Source organism: Hypomesus transpacificus, chromosome 8, assembly GCF_021917145.1.
Source record: "Hypomesus transpacificus isolate Combined female chromosome 8, fHypTra1, whole genome shotgun sequence".
In the NCBI taxonomy this organism is placed as follows: Eukaryota; Metazoa; Chordata; class Actinopteri; order Osmeriformes; family Osmeridae; genus Hypomesus; species Hypomesus transpacificus.
Window position 1 is genome coordinate 12,817,928 of NC_061067.1, and position 7,666 is coordinate 12,825,593.

The window sequence follows — 7,666 nt, forward strand, 5'->3', positions numbered from 1 at the left end:
TGCATATGTTAAGTAGATTTGGTAGGTCTACAATTTATTTTAACGTAAATATATACTCTACTCCTATATAAAGAGTAAGTTCTCTCAAAACAAACAAACAAAAAAACATTACTTGATCAAGCTAAACGCATGTTATATTAGGTGCGTTCGATTTGACAATGTCTGCAGCCGGCTGACTTGAAGCAGCCAATGACGTTAACGGCTTCATGTTATCCGACGAGGGGGTGATTCAACTTTCCACAGAATCTCAAAATGGCGTCGAATGGAGGAAATGTAGAATTAGACGGGTTTTGAAACAAACGTAATAACTCAGTTTAGGATCTATAATTTGGTCTATAAACAGGTAAGAATGATATTGTCTAGAATAGATCGCTAGCCAGCTAACCAAACCGTGCCACACAGTTCAGAAGTCTAACTAACAGTTAGCTAACTAGCTAGCTTGTTTGCTAAGCTAGCTGTAGGAATCTTGCTTTTACATCAGGCCGACTGATACGAAAGCTTTACCTCAGTTTAGCATCTATAAACAAGCACTGATATTCAGATTTAATCACTCTTGAGAATGTTTAGTAACAAATCTGAGAAAAAGTTGAAAATATTTTCGTGTGTCAAGCCTCCCCTTGACAGACGCACACGATTGGACTAGCGTAGGAGTAAGCATTATTGCAAGAAGAAAGGATTAATTAAATGCAAAAGGGTTGTCATGCTGCGACAAATGGTTTTGAGGGCTTGGCACATTATAGATGAGCTGTTTCTGTGTTAGATGAAGTGTCCTGTTAAAAAAAATATTAATGTTAATATACTTTTTCCATTTAGTGCCCAAACACAACATCTGAATGACTGGAGGTTGCTGATGGGTTCCAGAAAAAGTGGCAGTTCCCCCACTGTCTGGGTGCTTTGGATGGAAAACATGTGGCAATTCGACCCCCACCAAATAGTGGCTCAGTTTTTTATAATTACAAGCAATTTAACTTTAAGATCTCAAGATGCCGGCTATCTGGTAATACCCAAAGTTAAGAAAAAAACAGCTGGAGGTAGGGTGTTTTCATATAGAGCACCTCTTCTCTGGGACAAATTACCCATCCCAATTAAGGAGGCTGATACTGTTTTGACATTTAAAACTAGATTAAAAACTTTCTTGTTTAGTCAATTCAATGACTGTTAAAAGGAAGTTTGTGTGTACTTTCTATGTAAACCTGGGGTGTGTGCTTGCCTATGTGCGTATCACATGTCACTTTTAAATTGTAATTATAGCTTATGTTCACATTGTCCATCTAGATGTTACAAATAAAGTAAACTGGTTACTGTATCTTGTTACTATTATAGTTGTTTTTACTAGTTGGAGACAACGGGGGACTGGTTGTTTTCATCCTTATTCGTATAAGTGTAACCTATTTTAGAGTTCTTTCCCCTGGAACAGATTTCATGTTCCAACGTTGGACCAGGTTGTCACCCGGAATCCAGTCTCCATGACGGCCAACAGCGAGTTTCCCGGTCCCATCCAACGTCTATAAAGGCGAAAAATGGGTTTTGGTGTTTCAAAACAAGAATTGGTAGAATTGGTTATAAAAATTTGCACATAGGCTAGAATAGGTTGGAGGTTCAAGTTCAAGTCTTTTATTTGTCAGGTGCAGAGAGCAACACAAGGTTAGACTGGGCACTGAAATTCTTAAGACAAGACAACGCAAGCACCTGGCATAACATACAAGTACACAGAACAAATTTACATCTATGCTGAGCTTAGATAAGTGAACTTCCTAAATATACAGATATCAATAAATAAACGACTATACTAACCCTAACACTAAAACTTCCTAAATTACAGATAACAATAAATAGTACGCTATACTAACCCTAATACACAAAAAACAACTGTCGAATAAAGGTTGAATAAATTCTATGTGGATTTCTGTATATTTTATATTATGGATACAGTTTTGGTTCTTATTTCATCTCTTGGTCCCACGTTGGACTTTCAGCACGGCTTGTTAGTGTGAGAATCAGTTTGTCTGAGAAATCTGAATTTTTATCTACCGGCCTTGTGAATTGTGAGAAACTAGCTGATAACAAAACTATTTTTACAGGTTTTTTTTACAGAGAGAGAGAATTGGTTGGATCTTGTGACTGGTTGGATATGTCCAGCCCTAACCCTAACCCAATGTTAGCTTTCACCGTGGTGTCCAAATACAAGAATAGTTCAACATCAACCAGCATTTTTTTCTGTAAATGTTTGCCTTCCACCATACAGTGTGGAAGAAATTGCGATTTCCTGTGTGCTTACATTATTCACTAATCAATAGAACTAGTCATTGGATTCTAGTTACAGTTTTTTTTTCAATCGCTAAGAAGCGCTTACCCATACTTCGGATACTTTTTCTAAACTCTTAACACAGACTGACACCTACAAAACACAATTGGCCAAATGGATAATTTTCTTCTCAAAAACACATTTTGTTAAATATATACTAACTCTCCATTTCAAGACAGAACACATGCTTCTCTGCACACACTGACTTTACCAAAACACTGGAAATCTGACTCAAAATGAAATTATTCTGTCAAAGAATAACACTTGTTTTCACTTCACAAGGTACATGCAGTCAATCAAAGTACACCAGGTTTCAAAATACTGGCTATTGTTGACATTATAAAAACTGCATAGACTTATGTTTCAGGTATTTGCATGCAAAACATGCAATCCATCTTTTACACTAAATTTCTTGGTTGGGAACTGTATGTCCACATATACAATAATGTTTACGTTCAAACACATTTCAGTAAAAAGCAAATCAGTTTATTTTATTTTCTTACTGTTTACTAAAGGAAGTACAGTAGAAACACGGTATACAGTAATAGAACAGAAAAGGTTTTACAGTAATGCTTACAGTGAACAAAATATCTATGAAACACAAGAGCATTCCGTAAAAACAAACAAACAGCAAAAAGCTCAGATAAAAAATTACTGTATCTAATCCCTGCGATCTTCAGGGTTAGGCCACATGTTTTCATCAACATCACATCTGATATCATCCAAGGCGATGCACCTGGGGTAAAACCGCTTGGCATGTCGGATCCACCCTTGGCAATCATGAACTGTGATATCCCTGCATCCAGCATCCATGGCTTCAAGGAGGGACATCTGGACATGTGGCTGATGGTCATAAACCTTCCACCTCCATGCAGAAAATAACTCCTCTATGGGGTTGAGGAAAAGTGAATAGGGTGGAAGGAAGAGGATGGGTGGTTTTCAAACCATGATGTTATTGCTCGCGAATGGTGGAAAGCAACATTAAAAGAAAATTAAGAAATTAAAAGAAATTACAAAGGTCCTTATGTTTTCACCCTCCTGATCCTGCTCTGGTACCAGGCGCTGGTGGAGATCATTGAGAAACGCGAGGAGGCGCTCGGTATTATAGGGTCCAACCTGACATTTCTGAAGGAGTAATCCTGCATTTGCCATTGCTGCACACATGGTAATGTTTGCCCCTCTCTGTCCTGGCACAACAACTGTGGCCCTCTTTCCAATTATATTTCGTCCACGTCGACGCCTTTTGGACAGATTGAATCCTGCTTCATCTACGTAAATGAATTCATGAGGGGCCTGGTTGGCCTCCAATTCCATAACTCTCTGAAACAAAGTGTATGTATATCATGTCATTATTGTATATCATATTGTACTGTAACCTATTACAGTGCTGTGTAGGTTATCTACTTGCAAAGTGCAAAGCTTATAGAACTTGACATTGAGTTGAATATACACTATAACTGGACATATTGTCGTCGTAGCTCCTTGACTCTCTCACTGTTCCTCTCAAAGGGAACAGTGTAGAGCTGCTTCATCCGCACTCTGTGTTTAGACAATGTCCGCGTAATGGTTGTGAGGCTGATGCTTTCGATATTGTTAAATATCTCATGGTCCTCCACAATTCGAGCTTGAATTTCACTCAGTTTTATTGCATTATTTGCAACAACCATTTCTACAATGGCAAGCTCTTGATCATTATTGAGGAGCTTTCCTCTTCCCCCAGAGGGTGGAAGACGTTGCATTCTTTAGAGGGACAAAATAAATTCAACATATGCATTACTGTATGACCTTATTGACATGTCAAGTGAGAATAGAAACAATCCATGTAAAATGCAATTCTTACCTGTTGGTTTGTTGAAAGATGCGTATAATGGAGGCAACCTTTGACCGCCTCAAGTTGGGTTGCACTCTTTCACCAGCTTCTCTTAGTGAAAGACCGTGGTTGATCACATGGTCAATGATAGAGGCACGAATTTCATCACTGACTACTGTTCTTGCAGCCCTTGGAATGCCACCACCACGCATCCTTACACCTCTACCTTGCCCTCTCCTTGGGCCTGCTCTTATCCCCAGCCCTGCTCCTCTCACTGCTCCTCTCACTGCTCCTCTCACTGCTCCTCTCACTGCACCTGCTCCTCCTTCTGCATCTCTCACTCTTTCTGCACCTCTCCCTCCATCTCTCACTGGGCCTGCTCTTCTCCCCAGCCCTGCTCCTCTCACTGCTCCTCTCACTGCTCCTCTCACTGCACCTGCTCCTCCTTCTGCATCTCTCACTCTTTCTGCACCTCTCCCTCCATCTCTCACTGGGCCTGCTCTTCTCCACAGCTCTGCTCCTCTCACTGCTCCTCTCACTGCACCTGCTCCTCCTTCTGCATCTCTCACTCTTTCTGCACCTCTCCCTCCATCTCTCACTGGGCCTGCTCTTCTCCCTGGGCCCCTTGCTCTTCCTCTTCCTCGTCCAGACATTACAGTGTTTTTCCGTTTCCAAAAACATCACTCCTCAAAGTCCTTCTTTTATAGTAACTGAAGGAAATAACCCCTGCCACTGAATCTAAGCCAGGCTGGAATCAGCTGTGGTTGGCCCACTTTATCCAACATAAATCAGCTGTGTATCAATTTTTTTTCAATTGTCTTCTTTTTTGTTGTTGTTGAGATATGTTGTTTTTGAACTAGTATCATTGCAGAAGCAGATGCTATGTATACTGTATCTAAGGTTTGGATAATTGTTTTTTCTATTGTGGGATTTTGTGTGTTACAGTTTTTTTCAATCGCTAAGAAGCGCTTACCCATACTTTGGATACTTTTTCTAAACTCTTAACACAGACTGACACCTACAAAACACAATTGGCCAAATGGATAATTTTCTTCTCAAAAACACATTTTGTTAAATATATACTAACTCTCCATTTCAAGACAGAACACATGTTTCTCTGCAAACACTGACTTTACCAAAACACTGGAAATCTGACTCAAAATTTAAATATTCTGTCAAAGAATAACACTTGTTTTCACTTCACAAGGTACATGCAGTCAATCAAAGTACACCAGGTTTCAAAATACTGGCTATTGTTGACATTATAAAAACTGCATAGACTTATGTTTCAGGTATTTGCATGGAAAACATGCAATCCACCTTTTACACTAAATTGCTTGGTTGGGAACTGTATGTACACATATACAATAGTGTTCACATTCAAACACATTTCAGTAAAAAGCAAATCAGTTCTTTTTTTTTCTTACTGTTTACTACGTAAAGGAAGTACAGTAGAAACACAGTATACAGATAATTGTTTTTGCTATTGTGGGATGTTGTGTGTTACCATTCATAAATACTACACAAACAATCCATCATTTTGTTGGGAGGTGTAGGTTGTCTGTTAAGAAAATGTAAGCGTTGTGGAAATGTCTTCACTGACAGCATATTGTGTGAAAAAGACATGAAATATGTGAATTGTATGGCCAAAAAAGACTGATGCTGTGCTAATTGTGTTAAGAGTTAGAGAGTTAGAAAAAGTATCCGAAGTATGGGTAAGCGCTTCTTAGCGATTGAAAAAACCTGTAGTATGTTCTCATGTAAGCTTGCTATTACAGTTTTTCTCCATTGGTTTGGCTCAATTCTTGAAACAGAAATTACATTCTCAAAGCTCTACGTGCATTTAGCAAAATAGCCTATATGGTTCAGCACAACTACATAGATCACCTTCAAAAGGTCATATCTCACCCAAAACAGTTAACTCATGCTTCAAAACCAAATCATTTTCTCATATAAATAGTCAATGCCCCCAAAATGAAAAGTTCCTTCTCGATTGCTTTGGCTCATCTCTCGAGAAAAAAGAGAACATTCTCAAACCTTTAAATACATTTGCCAAAATAACCCAGATTGTTCAGCAAAACACCATGGAACACCTGCAAAGGGTTATCTCTTTCCTAAAACAGACAACTTATCAGTCAACATAATCAACGGAATAGTGATCATAATCTCCTCTTGGTGTTGCCATGATTGAATTGTGGGCTCCGGGGCTTTTCATTTGAGGAACGAGCCTTGCGTATGTGACATTATATGGGCTACACGTTGGACTGTTCAAGTCTCGGTTGATTGGCTTTCACGGGTCGGTGTGAGTTGGAGGAACGAACGACCTTGGATGGGGGTTTCAAGTTAAAGATGGTCTAATGTTGAAACGTTACATATAATTTAATAAATCCAGTCTTCAATTTGACATTATACAATTTTTGTATCCATCTTTAACTTGTAGGACAAACTTCCCTGACACATATTTACTGTAAATAGCTTTGGATAACAACATGTTAAAAAAAAAACAGACAATTACCCTGCCCTAGTCGTTGCTGCCATCTAATGTTCGGAAATAATAACACCTCAAATCCATCTCATACCTCACATCTGTGCATAAATGTGACCCTTTATTCTATATCTGCGACCAACTATGTGTCACAGATATAGAATAAAGGGTCAAATGTATTCTAAACATTTGTTGAAAAGGCATTATATGCGGACCCGTCATGGATACCGTGCTGTCAATAACAATGTGCATTTGAACTGAAAATAAATTGAAAAAGAGGACTGTGTGTAAAATGTTATTTATTAGATACAAGACAGTGTTTACACCATTATTCATTCAATTTGGTGCAATTATACATGTACTATTAATTAATAATAATAAAAAATGGTGTAATGATGACACTGTATCATTTCATCAATCCAATTTTTAACTTGTAGGACCGTTGATCGTGTTGTTGCCTTCCTTGCATTTTCTGCTGTATAGAAACATGTGCTTATTACAGCAAAAAGCCGTACAAGTGCCCATTTTCACTTTTAAACGTTCTTCAAAATCTAGACTTATTTGCCTCATACATTTTGACCGATTAGGGTGTCCAAGGGTAGTAACTTCTCCGATCATTACAATGTAGTCTCCTTTGAATTTTCCTATGTCTCCTTCGTAACCTGAAGCTCCTGCAAAAGGATATATAAACATCAAAGCGTCTGCTTGAGTGTACTTGTCAATCGATTCGTGGCAAGATAACTTTTCGACCATATCATGAGGAGGTTCGATGTCAGTTATGTGAACTACCTTCGCTTTGAGTGCTCTATATCCAATGTAGGCTTCCGCTAGGCCAGTCCCGCTTCCTACTGCCAAAATGTCATTAATTTGAGGCAAGGTCAGCAATGACATCTTTGTTATCAAATCTGACAGACAACTACTGCCGTGATCCAAACGCAGGCTTGTGCCTTTGAGAATATTGCCAACTACAACTGATACTGTCTTCCAAAAATCCAAACGCTCAACATGAGCATTATCAGGCTTGTGAAAACTTAAAAACGGTTGAATTGCTTTTGTCAATGATTTA

General features: G+C 38.7%; 1 long non-coding RNA gene across 1 annotated transcript; it reads left to right on the forward strand.

The window, feature by feature from the left end:
- Window positions 1–215: 215 nt before the first annotated feature.
- Window positions 216–1,436, forward strand: LOC124470160. Its single transcript, XR_006956383.1, has 3 exons — window positions 216–343; window positions 814–1,031; window positions 1,418–1,436. It is a non-coding gene; the product is annotated as an uncharacterized LOC124470160 (long non-coding RNA).
- The last annotated feature ends 6,230 nt before the right edge of the window (window positions 1,437–7,666 follow it).